The following is a 26,701-nucleotide window of genomic DNA, read 5'->3' as shown; positions in this document are numbered from 1 at the left end:
ACATGTCAAAGATGCAAAATTGTGCTTATGCATTACCATTTGTTTTCCCTTTGGCGTGAAGTTAAGCTGTCCATGGATAGAGAGAAACCTAATGTTGGTGGAAACAGTGTGGAGTTGGAGTTATTTTAGGCATTTAGGCCCCTTTCACACGGGCTCACCGCCCGACGGAGTCCGTTCTGCTCAGCGGGGGATCACGCTATTGGAGGTTTCTGTCTCTTATCCCCACATACATATACGTGAGAGGAGCCATTATTGAGTAACAGGCTGATTTGGGTTGGATGACATTTATTGTTGGTGACATGCTGTTTATGCCTGATCCATGAAAGTGGGGAGGCATTGGGATCTGGTGAGTCTCCAATTCAACTACATATTTTTTTGGCACAGTGGTGGTGGAAAGTGACGGTGGTCCCTCTAATCTACACTAGTAATAACTCCCTGTAGATGAGCTGCTTAATCCATTTGTTGCATGCGCATCATTATGGACTCCTGATGGACTGTTTTATTGACTTTTTATGATTTTAGGAGAAAGTGTGCAATATCCTGCTAATCATAATTTTAGTCTGGTGCATCAGAGAGATCATTGGTTTATTGGATTAATTTATATTAACAGCTCGTAGGTGGTACGGGGTTACCACCACTCCTGCGCTACTGAAATTCATATCGAATATCACCTTGCATAGAGGTTTATATCTTAGATTTATTTCATTTTTTCATATTATCACTATTAAAGTAGCAGCATTGTGGTTTTTGGATTATTTGTACTCCTAAGCGCATAGGATCACTTTTATCGCCTATTTTTTGATAGGTAGTTTTGTAAGTGTTTTTTTTTTTAATTACTTAGTACTGATCCCTGTTTTTATATATAGTACTGAGTAAAGAGACACAGAGCAGAGACTTATGCCTCATTTCCACTGAGCAGTACGGTTCGGTAGGGTACGCAATTTTTGCCATTTTCATTGTCAAAAGTTGTGAATGGTACCCTAATTCCGAACCGTACCGTACCACTTTTTTGGGACCCTTTCATTGGGGTACCAAGCACAATTGTACCAACAGGGTGGAGCTAAACTCTTTTCTTTTTCACTGAGTTGGTTTGAGCATCCCTTTCTTGCAGCCGTTCCAAGGGGTTGTCTATGGCCCCTTAATTTGTATTTTGTACTGGAGCTAAACTCTGCAGAACGTTGATTATTTAACCATTGGTTCACCACACCGATCAAGTGACGTCGATCACTACTTGCCGGCTACACCACGCCTATCATGTAAGGGTACTGTTGGCCGTGGAAATGCAAGCCTGATCAAGGTGTACCGTTCCAAAAAGTACTGAACTATACCAAACCGTACCGTACCGCTCAGTGAATACGAGGCATTATTTCCATGGAGAGACTAGTTAAAGGCAGGACAAATTGTCCATAACGATTATCCAAATGTAATTCCTTATAACATGTAGCCATTTAAGGGAGAAGATGGTTGGGTAATCAGGTTAAAGACTCTGATTGGATGAAGACTAACAGAACTGACCTTGGTTATGCTCTCCCCTCCCTTATTCTGTTTTTATTATTATTATTCTGTTTTTTGCTAAATTTCCTCTATGCCCTCCTAAAGATTTATATTCCAGTTTGTGTGTCGTCTTGGAATTTTTAACTTACTACTTCATACCTGACTCCTGAATTCTGCCTTACTAACTACTGACCTCTGAACTCTGTATTACTAACAACTGACCTTCGAATTCTGCGTTATTACTACTGATCTCTGAACTCTACCACTTATCTCTACTTTCTACATAACATACTACGCACTTCTGAATTCTGCTTTACTTACTACTGACCCCTTTATGATGCTATCATGTCAATGGACCAAAATCTCTGAGGAATGTTTCCAACACCTTGTTGAACCCATGCCATGAAGATTTAAGACAGTTAAGGAAAAAGGGGGTCCAACCCATTACTAGCAAGGTGTACCTAATAAAGTGGCTGGTGAGTGTCAATGCCTGATAGCAGGAGGCATGCTGGACCTCTGCAGATAGACCACTGCTACTACACATAGAACAATGGTTCCACTCTACAACATGCTAGTAGAGGATAGGTAGGCTTTCTAAAGAAAAAAATACTTTTTTTTTGATGCACAGGGATTATAATTAGCAGCGTTCACTTGAAAGTTCAATTGGTCTGCTTCTATTCCTGATTGGTAAGAATGGCTAACATGAGCCTAGTTTGCATGCCTGGTAAACACTGTTCTGCTTGTAGATATGTATGGCTGTGAATTCTATCATTGCATGCCTATGTAAATTTAGATAAGAAAGTTGTATTTACTAATCGGCATATAAATAGTAGATAAGAGTTCTATGAATGAAATAATTTAATCTTATCTTTGAACCACTATCTACTTAAAAGTCAAGATACATTTTATAAAACTGTAAATATTTTAATTTCAAGTACTGCAATACTTTTGGGCCCGTTCACACAGGCTGTCTGATCAGGTCCACCTGTCAGTTTTTCAGGCAAACCTGGTTGGACTCTCCAATCAACCCTATGGAGCGGTGGATATCAGCGTTGACCACTGACACCCACTGCTATCTGTTCCTATCCTGTCTGCAAAATCCAGATGGATTGTGGTCCAATTTCCCATCCGCCTGGCGAATCGTATCAGATATGATCGGGTGAATACGGACCACCTGATTTCTACATAGGGGAGAGCGGGACTGTTTCTGTCTCCGCTCTGCACAGTGAGCCGAGATGGACTTGACATCTGCCTGCTCAGCGGGAATCAGCTGAGCAAGTGCAGTCCATTCAACGGAGGTGCCCATGTGTAAGGGGCCTAAAGATAAGGGTACCCTCTAAAATACTTCCTCCCATCCTACCATCTATAGCCCTTCTAACTTATTCTGTACTAAAAACATTAAACTCCAGCTACTTAGCTCATTATGGGCAGACATGGCCTGTCCCAAACATTGGCTTTGTTTTCCATTATTTGGCTGCAGTTACCTTTGACACTGACTTTACTTGTGCCTGGTGTTTGTGATAGCGCTGGACTAATAGAAATGAGAATTGGTTCAGATTCACCCACCAAAAAGTGATTTTCTGCCTCTAGTGCCATCAGGAGACTTTAGCCTTCATTCAGCCTTAACACAGGTCCCCTAGTGCATTCTGTTCTAATTGTATTAACATTGACTTATCAAACCCTGAAGAAGGGGATGGCTTTTTTCCCAAAAGCGTGATGACTGTATTTAATGCTCTTATCCAAAAAATGTTTCAAACTGTCCTTCAAGTGAGATGAACTTTTGTACTAGGCGCTCCTCTGTACACATGCAAGAATTTACTTGTACAGAAGGCCCTCGTGCATTCATATAGGGCAATCTCCTAAAAGCCTTCACCATGAAAAAGAATGCTGAAATATTGCTGCAGCTCATTCGAACCCATCGTACAACGTTAGATGCTACAGGGGATGTGGCCAACATGTAGACGAGATTCACATTTGGTGGTCTTGCCCACGATTGGTGGGATTCTGGTCTAGGGTCTATGGCCTCCTTTCAACCCTTTTTCATGTACCCTTCCACAAAGATGCCCGGCATGTACTTCTTCACTGCCCCCTCCCAGGCCTCTTTTCATATCAACAAAAGCTGTCCACCTACCTCTTCATTGCTTCAAAACACGCTATTGCTGATGGTTTTGCAGAGGTGAAGAGCATTTTGACTACCCTCATGCTGCATTAGAAGATGACCAGTGTACTTCCTGACTCTCATGCTAAGTTCCTCAAAGTGTGGAACCCATGGTGGTCTTATGCTCTCCCCACCCTGCCCCCGACCAGCTTGGGTATTCCGGACCATTCTAATATACCACCCAACCTGCAGGCCCCGCACTCTTTTCTTGTCTAAGCCTACCCCTCCTCGTTTTCCATTTTTGTCTTGACTGTTTCTCTTTCTTGGCCTAGTTCTACATCTTCTTTCTTTCCCTTTTTTTCCTACTTGTCTCTCACTTTTTCTCCTCTCACTCCACCAAAGGATGACAATCCTACCCCCCCCCCTTTTTTTTTTTGTTTGTTTATTAGTCTCACCATGTTTTGGACGTCCAATTCTAGTCATTCATTCTCACTTCCGGCACTTACTCCGGATGCTTCTACTATTCGCTTTTACACTTTGAAAAGGTGTTTTTTTTGTATTTATGTAAAATGTGATGTTTTGTTCCCCTGCACGGGACCATTTTACCTTTCTTTTCTCTAGACCTGTATTTTGGCATTGTTTTACTCAATAAAAATGACTGCACCAAAACTTGGCTGCAGTGCAGAATACAATCGTAAAAGCCTGCTAAGTTGTCGTCACATCAGTGCCACACCTTTCATAAAAAAATCTCTGGTCCTCTGTATTGGCATTCCAATAACCAGGGTTGAATACAAGATTTATTTTTGTGTATGTAGCAAGGTGCTCGGCTAAGAATGCAAAGAGAAACACTGGCTGCAGCTGCTCTCTGTAGCTGCTGACCTGCAGTGCAGAACTGGATATCAGCTGTATTAAGTGAGAAGAGAGCTGCTGAGCAGGAAGAGTTCAACAGACTGAGTCAGGCAGCACGCAACCGTGGGAACTGTACTCCAGAAGAAAGAGACTCTACTGTAATCAAGAGCTTTTGCACTACATTCCCCAGAGAGAAATTGCCAGGAGGAGGCGAAAGAGTTGCATTTTCCCAGTCTGTACCGGAGATACCTATCTCTTGCCATGAGGAAGAATGGAGAGTGTACCTTGCTGTCCAGTATGCACCATCACAGCTGCTTACTGTTGGCCTGAGTGGTATCTGAGTTTGAGTGCTGAGTTCAGCAGTGCCAACAGCCAGATTTACCTGGGTGCAGAGCAAAGAGTGGACTAATCACTGTGTGTGACCGGATAGTGAGCTGCAATATCACTGGGGCTGGTGAGCTGCTGCTGTAGAGATTTACTATCTGCTGCTAGAGAGACAGATCCCTTTTACAAAACTGACCATACAGCCATCTAAGGGTCTTATTTGTCTGCAGGTGTGAATGTTACTGTACTCATGTGCACCAACAGTACAATTCGGTGCTAACGCTAGCCGGCTGAAGAGTTAGGACTGAAGACTGCCCCTTTATAACTGATAAACAGAGACCTTTACCTATTGCCTATGCCAAGAGGTACCTCTCAGGGGACATTGCAATCTATCCTAGTGCACTTTCAACTAGTTATAGTACCATTATTTACATTGCAGTTAATGCACTTGTATTGCTGACTTTGCTGATTCATAAGTTAATTTCAATCTAGTGGTACAGAACTCTATTCTAAGTTACTTTGGCATAGGGATTATACTGTTTAGTGGACTGTGTCTGAACCTACTTTCTATATGCTCATTTATGAATAGACCACCATTTATTCTAACCCATTCCAATACATTAAGTTAATTTACCACTAAACAGACTTCTGTGTGTTTTCTGGTACAAATTCACAGCTACGGTTTTCTTATAAATGCTTACAGGAACTTTTATTCAACCATGTGTTTTAGAGGGTTTGAGGTTACTGTTAAGACAAAAATCCCAAGCGGCTCCTGTGGGGTTAGTGCTACATGAACATACAGTGTTTATATTGTAGGGAGGATTGGCTCATCTGGTATTGATAGCAGTAAACTATGCAGGAGACAGCGACAATCTAGGAAGAGTCCAAGCAGGTTTTTCGCACACTTTCCTTAGCAAATCAGTAAACACAGCTACCAATGGCTTTGTACAGAACATTGATAGCATAAAACAAACAAAACACCTGCTTGTCCAAGACACCCACTAAACTCAAGTCATCCCCTGAAAAACAGGATCCCCCCTTATGGATTCCCCAAATCGAATAGGCAGCAGTTGTACCTTTTATAGGGTTTTGTCATTGTAACGCTGAGCGCTCCGGTCCCTGCTTCTGGACCGGAGCGCTCGCAGCGTTCGTTCCAGATCCACTCACCTGTGCCCGCTCCGGCTCCCTCCTCCGCTCCCCGCTCACATGGTTCCTGGAGCGCGCGCCCCTGCACCATAGGGCGCGCGCGCGCAGGTCGTTTGAAATTTAAGGGGCCTGTGCACCAGTAATTGGTGCCTGGTCCAAACCTCCCTTCCTGTTTCCTGTGACCTGTTTCCTGTTTCCTGTTTCCTGTGACCTGTGACCTGTTTCCTGTTTCCTGTGACCTGTTTCCTGTGACCTGTTTCCTGTTTCCTGTTTCCTATATAAGTGAACTGCCCCTTCCAGCCATTGCCGGATCTTTGTTGCCTTTTTGCCTTAGTGAAAGCGTTATTTGTGTAATCCTTTGCCTGTTGCCGAACCCTTTGCTAACGACTATCGCCTCTGAACCTGTGCTGCCTGCCCTGACCTTTGCTACGTCTGACTACGCCTCTGCCTGTCCCTTTTGTACTACGCCTATATCAGCAGTCGGTGAGGTTGAGCCGCTACCAGAGGACACGACCTGGTAGTTACCGCCGCAGCAAGCCCATCCCGCCTTGCGGCAGGCTCTGGTGAAGACCAGTAACTACTTAGAACCGATCCTCCGGTACGGTCCACGCCAATCCCTCACTGACACAGCGGATCCACTCCCTGCACCGCTCCTGCTACCAGTCCGGACCCTGACAGTAAGATCCGGCCATGGATCCCGCTGATGTGCCTCTGCCTAGTATCGCGGACCTTACTACAGTTGTGGCCCAGCAGTCGCAGCAGATCGCTCAGCAAGGTCAACAGCTGGCACAGTTGACCGCCATGCTGCAGTAGCTTCTTCCAGCACAGCAGCAGCCGCCTCCACCACCTGCATCTGCTTCACCACCGCAGCCTGTGGCCGCCGCCACTTCTAGAGTCCGTCTGTCCATGCCGGCCAAGTACGACGGTGATCCCAAGTTGTGCCGCGGATTCTTATCCCAATGCTCCCTTCACCTGGAGATGTCGGCTGACCAGTTCCCCTCGGAGCGAGCCAAGGTGGCATTTGTCGTTAGCCTGCTTTCGGGGAAGGCCCTGGCCTGGGCTACACCACTTTGGGACCGCAACGATCCTGCCACTGCCAGTGTCCAGAGTTTCTTTGTGGAATTCCGGAGTGTTTTTGAGGAGCCAGCCCGGGCTGCCTCAGCAGAGACTGCGTTATTGAACTTGTCCCAGGGGAGTTCCTCTGTCGGAGACTATGCTATCCGTTTCCGCACCCTGGCTTCGGAACTCTCCTGGAATAACGAGGCGCTCTGTGCTACCTTTAAGAAAGGCTTGTCCAGCGCCATAAAGGACGTCCTGGCCGCACGAGAAGTCCCTACCAACCTGAGTGACCTCATCTATTTGGCCACCAGGATTGACCTGCGTTTTGCTGAGCGACGAGAGGAACTGCTACAGGAAAAGGGAAGTGCTCGTCCCAGACGCTTTCCTCGTCTGGCGCCTATCTTCCAGCCTCCACCGCAACCCTCTTCTGGGCCTCCCGCCGAGGAAGCCATGCAGGTGGATCGGTCTCGCCTGACCACGCAAGAAAGGAACCGCCGTAGAGACGAGAACCTCTGTTTGTACTGTGCCAGTACTGAGCACTTTCTAAAGGACTGTCCTCTCCGTCCACCGCGTCAGGGAAACGCTCGCACCTAGTCAACGTGGGAGAGGCGTTGCTAGGTGTGAATACCTCCTCTCCACGCATTACGGTACCCGTGCGGATTTCCGTGTCCGCCAAGATCTCCTTTGCTGCCTCTGCCTTTCTGGATTCCGGTTCAGCCGGTAACTTCATCGACGCCTCGCTGGTGAACAAGTTCCACATCCCTGTGGTTCGTTTACTGAAGCCCATCTTCATCTCCACAGTTAATGGAGAGAGACTCGACGGTATGGTGCAGTTCCGTACAGAACCCCTCCAGATGGACATCGGAGTCCTGCATTCGGAGCGATTGGAGTTTTTTGTGTTACCCCATTGCACCTCAGAACTCCTCTTGGGTCTGCCCTGGCTCCAGCGCCATTGTCCCGTTCTGGATTGGACCTCCGGAGAGGTTCGAAGCTGGGGTTCGGCTTGTTTCGGCAGATGTCTCAAGTCGGTACGAGTCAAGTCTGCACCTGTTATTTCTCCCGGTCTGCCTGAACCATATGCGGATTTTCCAGACGTTTTTTGCAAGAAACAGGCGGAGGTGTTACCTCCACATAGGCCATATGACTGCCCCATTGACTTGCAACCTGGCACTACGCCGCCTAGGGGAAGAATCTATCCTCTCTCCCCTCCAGAGACTCTAGCCATGTCAGAGTATATCCAGGAGAACCTGCAGAGAGGGTTTATCAGGAAATCCTCTTCTCCTGCCGGAGCAGGATTCTTCTTTGTTGCAAAGAAGGACGGTACCCTTAGGCCTTGCATAGACTTTCGGGGTCTCAACAGCATTACTGTAAAGAACCGTTACCCTCTTCCCCTGATTACGGAACTCTTTGACCGGTTACAAGGCCCCAAGTACTTCACCAAGTTGGATCTCAGAGGGGCCTATAACCTTATTCGCATCCGAGAGGGTGACGAGTGGAAGACGGCTTTTAACACCCGAGACGGGCACTTTGAGTACTTAGTCATGCCTTTCGGGCTCTGTAACGCTCCAGCGGTCTTCCAGGAGTTTGTTAACGACATTTTCCGAGACCTGCTCTATACCTGTGTCGTGGTCTATTTGGATGACATCCTCATCTTCTCTACTAACTTGGATCAACACCGTGCTCATGTCCGCTTAGTACTCTCCCGTCTCAGAAAGAACCGTCTCTACGCTAAATTTGAAAAGTGTTTGTTCGACCGTACCAGCCTTCCCTTCCTGGGCTACATCATTTCTGTCAAGGGACTACAAATGGATCCTGCCAAACTGTCTGCCATCCTGGACTGGCCTCGTCCCTCTGGCCTTAAGGCCATCCAGCGATTCCTCGGATTCGCAAACTATTATAGACAGTTCATACCGCATTACTCCACCCTTGTGGCACCAATTGTAGCCCTAACCAAGAAGGGGGCTAACCCGAAATCTTGGCCGCCCCAGGCCGAGAAGGCCTTCAGCGCTCTTAATTCTGCCTTTGCCACCGCCCCAGTTCTGTCCAGACCGGATCCTACTAAGCCGTTCTACCTGGAAGTAGACGCTTCCTCTGTTGGTGCTGGTGCTTTGCTCATGCAAAAGACTACTAGAGGCAAGTCGGTTACTTGCGGGTTTTTCTCTAAGACTTTCTCTCCCGCTGAAAGAAATTATTCTATTGGGGATAGAGAATTACTCGCCATCAAGCTGGCCTTGGAAGAGTGGCGGCATTTACTGGAAGGATCGGTACATCCCGTGAACATCTACACGGATCATAAAAATTTATCTTACCTCCAGTCTGCTCAGAGACTAAATCCCCGCCAAGCTCGCTGGTCTCTATTTTTTGCCAGATTTAACTTCCGGATCCACTTTCGTCCAGCGAGCAAGAACCTCAGGGCCGATGCCCTCTCTCGTTCGTCTGATGTCACAGGAGAGGAAGTCAAGCCACAGCACATTGTGCCCCCGGAATGTCTGGTCACTGTGGCACCTATAGACTTGCGTAACCTCCCTCCCGGAAAGACCTATGTTTCTCCCCGTCTTCGCCTAAAGGTTCTTAAGTGGGGACATTCTTCTCTTCTCGCAGGACATCCTGGCGTCCGAAAGACTCTACAACTTATCTCCAGGAGATATTGGTGGCCATCCTTGGAGAAGGACATCTCTGAATTTGTACAGTCCTGCTCTGTATGTGCCAGAGACAAAACCCCTCGCCAAAGACCCGCCGGCTTTCTCCAGCCACTTCCCATACCAGAGACCCCTTGGTCCAATATCGCGATGGACTTTGTTACGGACCTACCACCATCTCACGGGAAAACGATAATTTGGGTCGTCGTAGATCGCTTCTCGAAGATGGCGCACTTCATCCCGTTGCCAGCCTTACCATCCGCACCTCAGTTGGCCAAGCATTTCCTCCGACACATCTTCCGGTTACACGGCCTGCCTTCACATATTGTCTCCGATAGAGGAGTCCAGTTTGTGTCCAAGTTCTGGAGGGCTCTCTGTGGACGGCTTAAAATCACCCCCAAACCAACGGACAAGTAGAGCGGGTCAATCAAATCTTGGGCGACTACCTTCGCCACTTTGTTTCCTCCCGTCAAGACGATTGGGTCGACCTCCTCCCGTGGGCGGAGTTCTCCTATAACCACAAAGACTCTTCCGCCACCAACAAGTCTCCCTTCTTCGTGGTTTACGGTCGTCATCCTCTGCCTCCTCTGCCGTTATCCTCCTCCTCCGGTGTACCTGCAGTGGATGACCTGGTGCAAGACTTTTCTGCCATCTGGCGTGAGACGCGCCTGTCCCTCTTACAGGCCTCATCCCGCATGAAAATCCAAGCGGACAAGAAATGTCGGTCTCCTCCTGTCCTGGTTCCTGGGGACAGAGTTTGGCTCTCCTCCAAGTACGTCCGCTTCAGGGTTCCTAGTTACAAGCTTGGTCCTCGTTATTTGGGACCCTACAAGGTCAAGAAGAGGATCAATCCTGTGTGTTACCAACTCCATCTCCCTCCCTCCCTTAAAATTCCCAACTGTTTTCATGTCTCCCTCCTCAAGCCTGCGGTCTTTAATCGCTTTTCCCCCAAGAATCTTCCTCCCACGCCTGTATCCGGTACCTTGGATGTCTTCTCCGTTCAGGAGATAATTGCCTCTAAATTGGTCAGGGGGAGAAGATATTTTTTGGTGGACTGGGAGGGCTGCGGTCCTGAAGAGAAATCCTGGGAGCCAGAGGAGAATATCTTGGACCGTAACCTCATCCTCAGGTTTCTGGGTACCAAAAAGAGGGGGAGACCAAAGGGGGGGGGTACTGTAACGCTGAGCGCTCCGGTCCCTGCTTCTGGACCGGATCACTCGCAGCGTTCGTTCCAGATCCACTCACCTGTGCCCGCTCCGGCTCCCTCCTCCGCTCCCCGCTCACATGGTTCCCGGAGTGCGCGCCCCTGCACCATAGGGCGAGCGCGCAGGTCGTTTGAAATTTAAGGGGCCTGTGCACCAGTAATTGGTGCCTGGTCCAAACCTCCCTTCCTGTTTCCTGTGACCTGTTTCCTGTTTCCTGTTTCCTGTGACCTGTGACCTGTGACCTGTTTCCTGTGACCTGTTTCCTGTGACCTGTTTCCTGTGACCTGTTTCCTGTTTCCTGTTTCCTATATAAGTGAACTGCCCCTTCCAGCCATTGCCGGATCTTTGTTGCCTTTTTGCCTTAGTGAAAGCGTTATTTGTGTAATCCTTTGCCTGTTGCCGAACCCTTTGCTAACGACTATCGCCTCTGAACCTGTGCTGCCTGCCCTGACCTTTGCTACGTCTGACTACGCCTCTGCCTGTCCCTTTTGTACTACGCCTCAGCAGTCGGTGAGGTTGAGCCGCTACCAGAGGACACGACCTGGTAGTTACCGCTGCAGCAAGCCCATCCCGCATTGCGGCGGCTCTGGTGAAAACCAGTAACTACTTAGAACCGATCCTCCGGTACGGTCCACGCCAATCCCTCACTGACACAGCTGCACCGCTCCTGCTACCAGTCCGGACCCTGACAGTCATCACTTAGCCTTTTCACACAGCAGCAGGATCCTAGAGCAGAGAGAGTGCAAGAGAACCTAGACATTAGTCAGCTCACATATACTGTATAATGGTCTGTGGACAACTGAGACTAATTAATGAGACTTGGCTACCAGGTAAGATGTGGAGCTAGAAATATATGTTTTATCCCACTCAAGGCTCTACAAAATCTCTGAACTCCAGGATCCAGAATTTGGCTGAACATACCCTGAAGTTGAATGCATACAATGCTATCCTAATTTGCAAATACAAAAATGCAAAAATATCCAAATAATGTGGCTTTCATGCCTTTGTGTCTGATTACGTACATTAGGCATGCTAACACATTATATGTAAATCAAACGCTCCCAAAACATTTTAGAAAATGATGGGACTTGTGACGGTAGTCACTTTGGGCAGGGGGCCTGTGGAACCCAGCTTACTTAAGAGAGGTCAGGAAACTCATTGTTCAGCTCCCCAAGCACCTTTTCTTTGTGTAAGTCACCCTGTGTCTATTAGGGCACAGGGTGACCAAGAAGCCCAGTCTGGTCTGCCTTAATCAAACTCACAGTACAACCACACCGGACTCATCATTTCATTTTACCCCTGTTATCCTGGGTCTTATATGTGTGGTTTGTGTTGAAGGTAGAGAGGCTCCTTCACTTGGGACAGTAATATTTATCAACAATATCCCTCAAGAAATGTATGAAGATAAATTAATTTCACTGTATCAGACTACTGGGACATTGTATGAACTTTGCCTCATAGCCTTTTGTGGACTGTTGTCATGCAGTCTGTGATTCCTGTACAATCAAAGGATTGATTAGATGTGGATTCCATGCTTAATTGTCTCTGTCTGTCTGCTAGTACAGTATTGTCCCCTCCACCTTAGCTGGTTTAGGTGACTGGTTAATTAGCTCAAGTTAATTATATTACTGCCAGCTATTAGTTGCTAGAGGCGGATTACTATATAGTATATGTTTGCTGTTTCTTAGTTATGGTAATTATATTCCTGTATACAGTTGCCTTTGCATACAATAATGTGATCAGCCTCACTTGATTGTGTAGCGTACAAATTCTGTGTGAGTTTTCAATAAACTGTTCCAGTTTTCATACAAGCTATTGACGGCTAGTCTTGTATGCTATGTAATATTCAGCTATAATATCTGGTTTCTATGTAAGACTGGAGGAAGCTGTATGCTGACGGAAGCACTCAAGCTGAGTGCTGGACAGTTCCGTCACAGGACTGGCTCAGTAAAGTTGGCCATAGATGGATCGAAATTTTGCCGGTTTAGCAGACCACATTTTGATCCATTCTGTTGAGCTGTCAATCTACTGAACGATTGCTCATGAACTGGCATGCTGGAAAACTTTAGTTTGATCAGTGCTGCAGCCCATATGCTGCAGCACTGATCAGTGTAGTCTGACAGCAAAGGAGTCCTCGGATGTTGGAATACAATTACATAACGGGATGGATTCCTGCACCTGCCTAAAATGTGTTGATGGGAAAATCAGTTCAGGTTTTTTAATTCAGCCTACTGGGTGAATGAAAAAAAAAACTGAGCCATGTATGGCCAGCTTTAGCAATAAAATGCGCATGCACCAAGCAAAGCAACAAGTCTAAAAACAAAACAAGTTTGGTGTTTTTGGTGCAAAAAATAGAACTAAGGGGATTTGTCATATACTTTATTCTGAACACAAGCGTATAGAATCTTGTAGGCTGGCGGTGGGTGAATCTCTGCACATATGCATAGGGATACACATATATTGCAATGCTCCCTGTGTACGGTATACTAAAGCATGTTTCTTCTTCAATAAATGACATCTACCTGTCTGCTCCCAGCCGCCTCGTAAACGTAACTAATCATGCACAGATCAGCTTACAGTGTGTAACGCTCCTGCGTTTTTATATGGTGTGGATTTTCAGCTGCAGAAATAGTTCGACGTCAGCAGTCATGTAAGAGATATGCTGAGATACCATTCCCAACCTCAATGACTCATCATGTGTGGAAGGTCTTATTTCAGCCAGTAAATACACACAATTAGCAAGCTGGTTCTTAGAGTGACTTTATGCATGTGGTAACACAATGATGAAGGTTGAGGGATAGTTTGAGTGGAGGTGGTAGGTGATAGACACTTGAAGGTGAGACAGTAGCAGATGGATGCAGGAAGGTTTAGCAATGTTGTATGATAGCAGATGAAAGAATAGCAGGTGGACATACAAAAGAGATCAACCCAGTGCAGAAAAGTAGCAGTAGTCTCAAGAGCTAGCAATCTAGTTTATGCAGATGTGATAAACAGTCTCTACTATGCAGAGCTAGATAGTGTAAGCTTAGTATAAGTTTATAGAGAATTCCCCTGCGGGGTACTTAGCACTATTAGCGATACAGCCGAAGGGTGGTTCAGGAGAGGCGGATGATCCAGTAGCGGGATACAGGGATCAGCGCAGCGAGGTTCCGTCAGCGAAGTAAGCTTGCAAGCATGGAAGCTTCAAGCAAGGTTAGCATCCAGATAAGGGTGTTTGAACGAACACATGTGAGTGAGAACCGACGCCTTAAATAGCCATCTAGTCCGGCACTGAGTGATGACAGCTCCAGTCTTAAAGGTGTATGCGCACCTTTCCAAAAGTAAATGGTAGGGCGCATACACTTGTGGAAAGTGTAATTTAGGGTACCAAAGGTACCGGAACATTACAATACCCCCCCCCTTAAGGCCTGCTCCTGAAGGCCTCTGGAGCTGGTTTGTCTGGGTATCTCGCATGAAAATTGCGGATTAATCTAGGGGCATGTATGTCAGAGGTGTTTAGCCAGGTGTCGTCTTGGGGCCCATAGTTCTTCCATCTAACCAAGTACTGAAGTCTTCTTCTGTAGATTCGAGAATCCAGAATCTCTTTTATCTCGTATTCTTCTCCACCTTCAACTTGTACAGGAGGGGGAGGTGGAATATTAGGCCTTATTCCTTGGTTCGGAACATGGGGTTTTAGTAGCGACACATGGAAAATGGGATGGATTTTTAGGTCCATTGGCAATGTAAGCTGCACTGCAGCTTTTCCAATAAGTTTCTTGATTGGGAAAGGTCCCAAGAACAGAGGTCCAAGCTTTTTGCTAGGGATCTTCAGTCTCAAGTTTTTTGTTGAGAGCCAAACGAGGTCCCCAATAGTATACTGTGGAGAAGGTCTTCTACGAAGATCATAGTACTTATTTTGTTGACTGTGAGCGTGTGCAATGGTAGTATTTAGTAAACCCAGAGAATCCTTTATTTGGGAAAGATAGTCTGAGGCTACTGGGTTATTTGAAGGAAGGATGCGTGGAGGGAGAATAGAGGGATGGAACCCATAGTTCAAGTAGAACGGACTCTGCTTGGTTGTACTGTGAGTTGCGTTGTTGTAGGCAAATTCTGCCAGGGGGAGAAGATCCAACCAATCATCCTGTTGGTAAGAAGTGTAACAACGTAAATACTGCTCGAAGCATTGGTTGACTCTTTCAGTCTGTCCGTTGGTCTGCGGATGGTAAGGAGAAGTGAGCTTCCGCTCAATCCGTAGTATGTGACATAGTTCTTGCCAGAATTTAGAAATAAATTGGGATCCACGGTCAGACAAACGAGTTTTTGGGATACCATGTAATCTGAAGACATGTTTCATCAGGAGTTCTGCCGTTTGTTTGGACGAAGGTAGTCTGCGAATAGCAATGAAATGTGCCATCTTTGTCAGATGGTCCACTGACACCAAGATGGTATTAAATCCTTTGGAAGGAGGCAATTCTACGATGAAGTCCAATGACAGAACCTCCCATGGAGTTTGGGGTATTGGTAGACTGCATAGTAGACCGGATGGTCTCGTAGTGTCAATTTTGGACCTGGCACAGACATTGCATGAAGAGACGAATTTTTGTATAGATGTTTTCATGTCAGGCCACCAGAATTGCCGAGAAATCAAATTGAAAGTCTTTGTCATACCCATATGTCCTGCCATAGGCACATCATGCGATAATTCCAAGATCTTGGTGCGTAGGGTAGGTGGTATGTAAAGTTTGTCGTTGTAGTAGAGGAAGCCTTCTGCATTGGTAGTTAGTTGTGGTGGGGGTGAATCCAACCTTATACCATGCAGAACCTCTTCCTTCAAGGAACGGACAACTCCAATAATGCGTTTGTGAGGCATTATAGGAACGGAAGGAATTTCAAAGTAGTTTTCTTCAGTTAGTCGTGATAGTGCATCCGCCTTTTTGTTCTTATCTGCAGGTGTGTAGGTCACTAGGAAGTTAAACCTTAGAAAGAATAGTGACCATCGTACCTGTCGATGCAAGAGAGTTTTGCTAGTCTGAAGATATTGGAGGTTTTTATGGTCCGTGTATATAATTATTGGTAATTGGGTGCCTTCGAGTAAATGTCGCCAATTCTCCAGAGCCAATTTTATAGCAAGCAGTTCCTTCTCACCCACGGGGTAATTTATCTCGGGACTGCTCAGGGATTTAGAAAAAAAGGCGACTGGATGAAGTGGTGAAGTGGGGGTAGGTCGTTGGGAGAGTATTGCTCCTACTGCCAGGTTTGACGCATCTACCTCCAGAATGTATTGGAGGGATGGGTCTGGATGGCGTAATATGGGAGCGGAAGTAAACCTTGTCTTTAACAAGTGGAAAGCCTTATTTGCTTCTTCTGACCATTTAAATTGTATTTTTATGCTAGTGAGCTGTGTGAGGGGTCTCACAATAGCAGAAAAGTTTTTTATGAACTTCCTGTAGAAATTTGAAAATCCCAGGAATCGCTGTAGCGCCTTGCGTGTAGTTGGTGTAGGCCAATCCTGAATGCAGGATATTTTACTCATGTCCATCTCGATTCCTGTTTTGGATATGATGTAGCCTAGAAAGAGTACCTCATCTTTATGGAACAAGCATTTCTTCAGCTTCACATAAAGATTATGTGCAAGCAATCTCGATAATACAAGTCTTACATGTCTTATGTGTTCAGACAGGGTCCGTGAATATATAAGTATATCGTCCAGATATACCACAACACAGACATCTAGTAAGTCTTTAAAAATATCGTTTATAAATCGTTGGAAAACTGCAGGGGCATTGCATAGGCCGAATGGCATCACAAGATATTCGAACAATCCGTATCTAGTTCTGAACGCAGTCTTCCACTCGTGTCCATCACGGATTCGAATGAGATTGTATGCTCCTTTCAGGTCTAATTTTGAAAAATAGGTAGCTCCACGCACCTGCTCAATGAGCTCAGGGATAAGCGGTAGAGGATAGCGATCTTTTATTGTGATAGCATTCAATTTCCTGTAGTCGATGATAGGTCTGAGACTTGAATCTTTATTGCGAACAAAAAAGAGTCCTGCTGCTGTGGAAGAAGTGGAAGGTCTAATAAAACCTTTTTCCAAGTTCTCATCCAAATAGGTTTTGAGATGGGCAAGTTCATCCTGTGAAAGAGGATAAACATGACCGAACGGCAATTTGCTATTTGGGAGTAGATCAATGCTACAATCATAGTCTCGATGAGGAGGTAATGCTTGAGCATTTTTCTCAAGAAAAACCTCAGAAAGATCCTGATAACATAGTGGTGCAATCTCATCTGTCACCACAGACAGAATCTTCCCGGAAAACGGGAGGTTACACGTTTCCTCGCAATAACAAGAAGGGAAGGTCAAGGACCGTTTCTTCCAATCTATGGTTGGTTGGTGTGTGTGCAACCATGGAAGTCCCAACACAATGGGAAAGTGGGGTGATGGTATTAAATCGAAGGTAGAAGTCTCCCTATGAGACTCGTTAATAGTGACTAGAAGTGCTTGTGTCTGATCGGTGATCGGACCAGAGGATAACGGAACACCGGTAATACGACTTACTGAGACAGGTTTGAGTTTAGAAATAATAGGAATTTTATTTAAAGCAGCAAAACATATATCCATATAATTTCCACAAGATCCTGTGTCAATCATGGCCTTAGTAGTAATCCTGTTCTGGTCCCACTGTAATGTCAAAAAAACAGAAATGTAGGGGTTAGTGAATGAAGTTGTCAATCCTCCTAGAGAGACATGTGAACACTCACCCTTCTTTTTGTTGACTAGGGGACAGAAGTTTATCTTGTGATCCGGGGATGCACAGTACAAGCAGAGATTTTCATTTCGTCTTTTGGCTTTTTCCATAGTTGATAGTGGTGGGCGTATGGTTCCTACCTCCATAGGAACGGCCAGACTCCGAGAGGAAACGGATAATGGCATTCCCATCTTTTCAGCCTTTCTTTCTCGTAGTCTTCTATCTATGGTAATACTGAGTTGTATCAATGCATCCAGGGTTTTTGGCAGATCCGCTCGGGCGAGCTCGTCCTTAACGGCTTCTGATAGGCCAAGCCTAAATTGGGTTTTCAGAGATGCATCATTCCATTCTGAATCAAGGGTCCATCTCTTGAACTCTGCGACAAAGTCTTCCACAGGCCTCCTTCCTTGTTTCAAGGATCTTAACTGAAGATCAGCAGTACTCTGCCTATTGGGGTCATCATATAGGCTAGTGAGCTCTGCCAGGAACAAGGCATAGGAGTTGAGAAGCTGGTCGTTTTTCTCAAAAAGAGAATCTGCCCAGGCTCGAGGATCGCTTGATAGGTAAGAAATAATAATACAAACCTTAATGTGATCAGTAAGGTAGGTACGAGGTTTTAGCAAAAAAAGTAACTCACATGCGTTTTTAAATTCGCGAAATTTTTTGCGATCGCCTGTAAATACCAAAGGGGGATTTATCTTGGGTTCAGGGGACTGAGCAGAGGTAAGTTGTGTCAGTCTAATTACCTGCTGCGACAGAGCCTGATTGTCTTCTTTTAATTCAGCAAGTGCGTGTATTAACGCAGATACTTGCTGTTTTAATTGTGTCACCTGAGTGGTTATTTCTGGAACTATTTCTGCTGAATCCATTTTTAGGTTCGTTCAATCTGTAACGCTCCTGCGTTTTTATATGGTGTGGATTTTCAGCTGCAGAAATAGTTCCACGTCAACAGTCATGTAAGAGATATGCTGAGATACCATTCCCAACCTCAATGACTCATCATGTGTGGAAGGTCTTATTTCAGCCAGTAAATACACACAATTAGCAAGCTGGTTCTTAGAGTGACTTTATATATGTGGTAACACAATGATGAAGGTTGAGGGATAGTTTGAGTGGAGGTGGTAGGTGATAGACACTTGAAGGTGAGACAGTAGCAGATGGATACAGGAAGGTTTAGCAATGTTGTATGATAGCAGATGATAGAATAGCAGGTGGACATACAAAAGAGATCAACCCAGTGCAGAAAAGTAGCAGTAGTCTCAAGAGCTAGCAATCTAGTTTATGCAGATGTGATAAACAGTCTCTACTATGCAGAGCTAGATAGTGTAAGCTTAGTATAAGTTTATAGAGAATTCCCCTGCGGGGTACTTAGCACTATTAGCGATACAGCCGAAGGGTGGTTCAGGAGAGGCGGATGATCCAGTAGCGGGATACAGGGATCAGCGCAGCGAGGTTCCATCAGCGAAGTAAGCTTGCAAGCATGGAAGCTTCAAGCAAGGTTAGCATCCAGATAAGGGTGTTTGAACGAACACATGTGAGTGAGAACCGACGCCTTAAATAGCCATCTAGTCCGGCGCTGAGTGATGACAGCTCCAGTCTTAAAGGTGTATGCGCACCTTTCCAAAAGTAAATGGTAGGGCGCATACACTTGTGGAAAGTGTAATTTAGGGTACCAAAGGTACCGGAACATTACACAGTGCCAGGATGACTGGCTCCTGCACATGCAGGACCCAAGAAAGGACACAGAAGAAGATGCTTACACTGGAGAAGGATGGGAACCTTTGAAGAAAAGGTAAGTATTGATCCCTTAAGTTCCACTTTAAGCATAGCAGTGCACACCGAATGTGGTCCAATTTTGGTGTAATAGGCTTAAGTCTCTTATTCCTACAGCTACTACTTCTACTTAGCAAAAGGGATCTTTTCACTCTCTCCAGGTGTCAAATCAAAGCTAGGGTTTAAAATGTTCTTTCATTGCAAGCTCTGATCTCCAGATCCACCAAACCTGTCCAGAAGCCCTACTCACAATGGAGGGATGCCCAGTGGAGGGACATTTGTTGCCATTTTTACCAGTATGGATCTGAGACATCCTGGACCTTTGGATCCAATCTGTCATTTCAAAGGGGTACAAAACAGAGTTTTTCTAACTCAACCCCCCTCCTTCCAATCTGCCAACTTCAGATCATGAAATTAGTGAAAGAACTTTTCTCAATGGGGAGAGGGCAGGAGGGGATTTGGCCCTTTCTGACCATCTTTAGAGTAGCTGAGCCCAGAGACCAAAAGCTGTTAACTCCTACGGTGCAAGACACAGCTGTATGAAGAGAACAGGGCAGCCCCGCAGTGAAGATTTCTACAGAATTCAGTAGCCTGCATGATATAGGACATGTCATAAGCCAGCCTGCAGTTTCCTGCTTGTGTATTCTTCGCTCCTTGCTGCAGTGCTTTTTCTACCCTTACTACTTTCACACGTGTGGTTTGGCTGTGCTCATCTATGGGCGTTATCTGCCATTCGGCGCGCTTTTGTTTGCTTTCCTTCCGTCACTTCCTGGCCCGCCTCCTAGTTTGCTTGACTATATAGACGATATATAGGCTGAACAGCTTCACAGTTCTCTGAGCTCCCGTTCGCTTGTTAGTTGTGTATCCTGTACCTGACTACATGTGTACTGACCCCTGCTTTGTTCACTGTTTGTGCTTGTTTGCTGCCCGTCCTGACCTCAGCTTGTCTCCTGGATTTCCTGTTGCCTCCTGCTGTTTGTACTTTGCACACGTAAGTGGTCTCTGCATCCTCAGCTGAGTTTACCTTGGGGGCCGCAACATAGTTCCAGCTTGCTGCAAGCCCATTACCACCATTAGAGCTCTGGTAAATAAGCAGGCTGGGGCTTAGGCTTAGCACCCTGGGGAACCCCGAGTTGGCAAACTACAAGGGCTCACTACCACAGATGCTTGCCAGGACATACTTTATTACAGGTAATGAATGTAATTAAAGCTGTAGAGAATTTTTTTTTTTCCTTAGCTAAACTTTAAACCAATATGCTATACCACACCTTTTTTAATATCATCTGTGGTTGTTGTGATGGTGACAGAGGTAATGGACTTGATACTGGTTACAATGATTGCAAAAGTTACATTAATAAGATAATATTGGCATGTTCCAATCCTAGAGAAATAACATAAGGTTAATGTAGCAAAAAGTTTTCTATATAAATATACAATATATACATATACTGTGTGTGTGTGTGTGTATATATATATACACACAGTCAGGTCCATAAATATTGGGACATTGACACAATTCTAATATTTTTGGCTCTATACACCACCACAATGGATTTGAAATGAAACAAACAAGATGTGCTTTAACTGCAGACTTTCAGCTTTAATTTGAGGGTATTTACATCCAAATCAGGTGAACGGTGTAGGGATTAGAACAGTTTGTATATGTGCCTCCCACTTTTTAAGGGACCAAAAATAATGGGACAGATTAATAATCATAAATCAAACTTTCACTTTTCAATACCTGGTGATGCTCTGCCAGGCCTCTACTGCAACTGTCTTCAGTTCCTGCTTGTTCTTGGGGCATTTTCCCTTCAGTTTTGTCTTCAGCAAGTGAAATGCATGCTCAATCGGATTCAGGTCAGGTGATTGACTTGGCCATTGCATAACATTGCACTTCTTTCCCTTAAAAACCTCTTTGGTTACTTTCGCAGTATGCTTCGGGTCATTGTCCATCTGCACTGTGAAGCGCCGCCCAATGAGTTCTGAAGCATTTGGCTGAATATGAGCAGATAATATTGCCCGAAACACTTCAGAATTCATCTTGCTGCTTTTGTCAGCAGTCACATCATCAATAAATACAAGAGAACCAGTTCCATTGGCAGCCATACATGCCCACGCCATGACACTACCACCACCATGCTTCACTGATGAGGTGGTATGCTTTGGATCATGATCAGTTCCTTTCCTTCTCCATACTCTTCTCTTCCCATTACACACACATTAACTTTAATGGCATCCCAGTCTTAGCCCATAGGGTTCAATTTGGAGTTGGCCAACCCTTTGCAGCTATAACAGCTTCAACTCTTCTGGGAAGGCTGTCCACAAGGTTTAGGAGTGTCTATGGGAATGTTTGACCATTCCTCCAGAAGCACATTCGTGAGGTCAGGCACTGATGTTGGACGAGAAGGCCTGGCTCTCAGTCTCTGCTCTAATTCATCCCAAAGGTGTTCTACTCGGTTCGAGGTCAGGACTCTGTGCAGGCCAGTCAAATTCCTCCACCCCAAACTTGCTCATCCATATCTTTATAAACCTTTAACATACAAACAGGTATTGGCAAAAGCCAGATAAAAAGTAAGTCTCAGACAGTCTATGGTGAATCAATGGAAGGGGGGAGAAAAACAGGATAAGTTCCAATGGGATGTCTGCACACTTTGATGGCTGCTGTTGGTGAAGAGAGAAGAGGCTCTGTCATCAAAACAAAGGGGAGAAAACCACAAGCGCCATTCTAAGTGCAGCAGATAACAATTTTAATACAATATAAAAAAGTTCTTACTCACAAGAGTAGTATAAAAGCAAGCATAGGTTAATAATAGGTGATCCTGGGCAGAGGCATCATGGGGGGGCCCTCTCGGTGCGGTCACAGCTGTTCCTAGGGGTAGGGGTCGCCTGTGTGCTGGCAAAAGGCTTCCCTGATCCATAACCTGCCGAGGCCCGTGTTGTCACTTCCTAGATGCCGGGCTACAGACATACGGTGACGCGTTGCGGGAAAATGCGCTCCTTCCTCAGGCTGTGCAGGGGCCATATTGGAATAGGGCTTTTATGCCCAAAGTCTCTAATAGAAACTAACTGTGCTGGCAAGGATCAAAAAGGTAGCTAGATAAAATGACTAGTGGACTTAGTGTATATAGATATGTGGATGTGTATGTGCTATTGTTGATGTGTTTAAAATCAAATATGAGGATGAAGATAAAATTGGGGCTAAACACGAAAAACGTGTTTGGAGGAAGAAAAATGCTGACTATGACCCTAAGAACACCATCTCTACAGTCAAGCACGGAGGTGGAAACATGATGCTTTGGGGCTGTTTCTCTACTAAAGGTACAGTCTGATTTTGCCACATTAAGGAGCCAATGGACGGGCCATGTCTTTTTCTTGGATCTTGTATGAGAACCTTGTTCCCTCATCCAAAATCTTGGATGAGAACCTTCTTCCCTCAGTTAGAACACTGAAGATGAGTCATGGATGGGTCTTCCAGCATGACAATGACCCAAACATACCACCAAGGTAACAAACGAGTGGCTCAAGAAGAAGCACATTAAAGTCATGGAGTTGCCTAGTAAGTTTTCAGACCTTAATCCTATAGAAAATTTATGGAGGGAGCTTAAACTTCAAGTTGGAAAGCGACAGCCAAGAAAGCTAAGGATTTAGAGAAGATCTGTGAAGAAGAGTGGACCAAAATCCCTCATGAGATGTGTGCAAACCTGGTCACCAACTACAAGAAACATCTTACCTCTGTGCTTACCAAAAAGGATTTCTCCACCAAGTACTAAGTCATGTTTTGCTTGGGAATCAAATAATTATTATACTCACTGAACTGTAACTCAATTTATAACATTTGTATCATGTGTTTTTTCTGGATTTTTCGTTAATATTCTGTCTCTATCATTTAAAATACACCTATGATAACAAAATTATAGACCCTTTATTTCTTCGTAAGTGGGCAAACTTACAATATCTGCAGGGGATCAAATTATTATTTTCCCCTCTATATGTTATATATACAAACCCGATTCCAAAAAAGTTGGGACACTGTACAAATTGTGAATAAAAACAGAATGCAATGATGTGGAAGTTTCAAATTTCAATATTTTATTCAGAATACAACATAGATGACATATCAAATGTTTAAACTGAGAACATGTATCATTTCAAGGGAAAAATAAATTGATTTTACATTTTATGGCATCAACACATCTCAAAAAAGTTGGGACAAGGCCATGTTTACCACTGTGTGGCATCCCCTCTTCTTTTTATAGCAGTCTGCAAACATCTGGGGACTGAGGAGACAAGTTGCTCAAGTTTAGGAATAGGAGTGTTGTCCCATTCTTGTCTAATACAGGCTTCTAGTTGCTCAACTGTCTTAGGTCTTCTTTGTTGCATCTTCCTCTTTATGATGCGCCAAATGTTTTCTATGGGTAAAAGATCTGGACTGCAGGCTGGCCATTTCAGTACCCGGAAACTTCTTCTACGCAGCCACGATGTTGTAATTATAATAATGGGAAGAAAGCTGCGCACAAAGAACAATGAGCTAAAAAAGGCTGCTAGTACAAAGTATATCAAACCAAAAAAAGCAATGTGAAGATGGTACAGCGCCACTAAGTAGAATAATTAACTAGAGGAAAGGAGGTGAACCAATGTCCATGAGTCCATGTGGAGGAAAAGGATTCAAATGCTGAAAATGTAGCCACAGATCCAACAAAAGTCTTGCAAATGGAGTTTCTTAACAGAGATTACACAAACAATAAAGGATGTACCCTTACCGGACAGTTGGACCCCCTGTTAAGGAAGGTCAGACAAGCATGTGAAGTCCGTCTCCAGAAACAAGTAGACGACCCAATTCCTCTCCGAACAGCCACAGAACATCCGGATAGGACCATGGAACCGATAAACCTCAATGGACCCCAGGTGTACATAAGGGATGACCTCCAATAATACAAATGGGGGCGCACATGGTGAAGTATGTACGGATTTTATTAATAAAAGAAAGGTAAAAAACCCACATGTAACTGCTTGATACAGGCATGTTAATCGATTGATTGGCCGCGACTGGAACAGCGTGACTGCATGGGGGCTAGCGTGCCTGACGCGTTTCGTCCTGCAAAGGCGTTTTCAAACGCCTTTGAAAACGCATTCCTGTATGTGATGCAGTGCCATCTAGGGGCCCGGAGATCACGGGTATCCAATATTGTTTTTCGGCCTTGACCCTTACGCACAGAGATTGTTCCAGATTCTCTGAATCTTTGGATGATATTATGCACTGTAGATGATGATAACTCCAAACTCTTTGCAATTCTTCGCTGAGAAACGCCTTTCTGATATTGCTCCACTATTTTTCGCCGCAGCATTGGGGGAATTGGTGATCCTCTGCCCATCTTGACTTCTGAGAGACACTGCCACTCTGAGAGGCTCTTTTTATACCCAATCATGTTGCCAGTTGACCTAATAGGTTGCAAATTGGTCCTCCAGCTGTTCCTTATATGTACATTTAACTTTTCCGGCCTCTTATTGCTACCTGTCCCAACTTTTTTGAAATGTGGAGCTCTCATGAAATCCAAAATGAGCCAATATTTGGCATGACATTTCAAAATGTCTCACTTTCAACATTTCATATGTTATCTATATTATATTGTGAATAAAAAATAAGTTTATGAGATTTGTAAATTAGTCCATTCCTTTTTTACTCACAATTTGTACAGTGTCCCAACTTTTTTGGAATTGGGTTTGTGTATATATATATAAAAATAAAGATATATACACAATATATATACTGTATATAAACATGGTATACACAGTCTATATTATCCAGAAATACTTCATTCTAATCTTTCTATATTTACTGACTTTTTTTTTGAAAGGTCTCCTGATTCTTTGTACTTTTAAATGCGGGCTGTATAGATAAAAAAGGATGTGCCATTTTCCGGCCCTAACAAGATATTGCACCGTCATCTGTTCTCTCAGAAGCTATTGCACCCTGGTTATCACTCACCATAACAGCTTGATGTTATATATTAACAACAAATCTTATCAAAGGTTTATAAATGATGGGACTAAAAGCAAATTTATCGCTAAACTGAAATTGTAAGTTAAAGTTCTGCCTGCAAAGAAGATAGTGAATACTTGGCTCTCCTGCTTTTTGTGCCAGAGAACGGCACTCCATTAACCAATACAGTAACGGGCACTTTTACCTTTTTCCTGCTTCATTTTTTTCTCACACAAATATAGCTTTCTTTTGGTGGTATGGAATCACCACAGGGTTTTGGTTTTTTTTTTGCTAAAAAAATAGAAAACTACAGCAAATGTTGAAAAAAGACCCCACAATTTTCTTTGTTTCTGTTATAAAAATTTGCAATTAAATAATCTTTCTTCATAAATTTAGGTCAAAATGTATTCTGCTACATTTCTTTGGTGGAAATAACCCAAACCAGTGTATATTATTTAGTCTATAGAAAAGTTATAGCGTTCCCAAACTATGGTATGTACAGTATATCTGAAAATTGATCAATCCTGATGTGCTGACACTCTATCTCATTTCTTGAGATCCGAAAATTCCAGGACAGTACAAATACCCCCAAAATGAACACTTTTTAAAAAGTAGGCAGTCCAAGGGATTTAGATAGAGGCATAGAGAGTTTTTTTGCAGTTATAGTTTTTTGTCACAATTATTTGTAAAATGAAGAAATAAAAAAAAAAAATCACAATTCTTTTTTTTTTTTTTACATACTTGTCACCAGTGCAGTACAGCGTGTGACAGGAAGTCAGGTAAATCTGTGGATGTAGTCACAGACAGGAGATACATTTCCACCTGGTTTAGAAAATTCACCAATTACTATAGGGTGTAGGCTGCAGAGTTAGCCAGGATGGCTTAAGGAAGTTGAAAGGCCTTCAGCTGTTCGGAATGAGGAAGTTAAGGCCTCTATAATTTGTCCAAAGGAAGTCTATTGATTGCTGCCTCCTGACGCTGTGTGAGCTGGGGAGAGGAGGACAGTCAGATGTGTGCCTCCCGACGCTGTGTGAGCCTGGGAGAAGGATTGCTGCCTCCTGGCGCCGTGTGGGTAGAGGAGGACAGTCAGATGTATGCCTCCCGACGCTGTGTGAGCATGGGAGAAGACCTCCTGAAGTGATGTGCGCTGAGGAGGGTAAAAAGTGTGAAGACTACCAAAGGTGAGGTCTGAGATTGTTTCTATGTGGAAGAAATAAATGAACCGTTTGCTATGTGAAGAGACAAGCAAAGGAATGGTTGCTATGTGAAGAGACAAACAAAGGAATGTGTTCTATGTAAGAGAAAAGCAAAGGGACATGTTCAATGTGAAGAGGAAAAGGGACATGTTCAATGAACATTTGTTATGTGAAGAGAAAATAAATGGACTATTGAGTGTCTGCTGTAGG

This window comes from Pelophylax lessonae, assembly GCF_965119305.1.
Source record: "Pelophylax lessonae genome assembly, chromosome: 11".
In the NCBI taxonomy this organism is placed as follows: Eukaryota; Metazoa; Chordata; class Amphibia; order Anura; family Ranidae; genus Pelophylax; species Pelophylax lessonae.
This window is presented reverse-complemented; position numbering follows the sequence as displayed.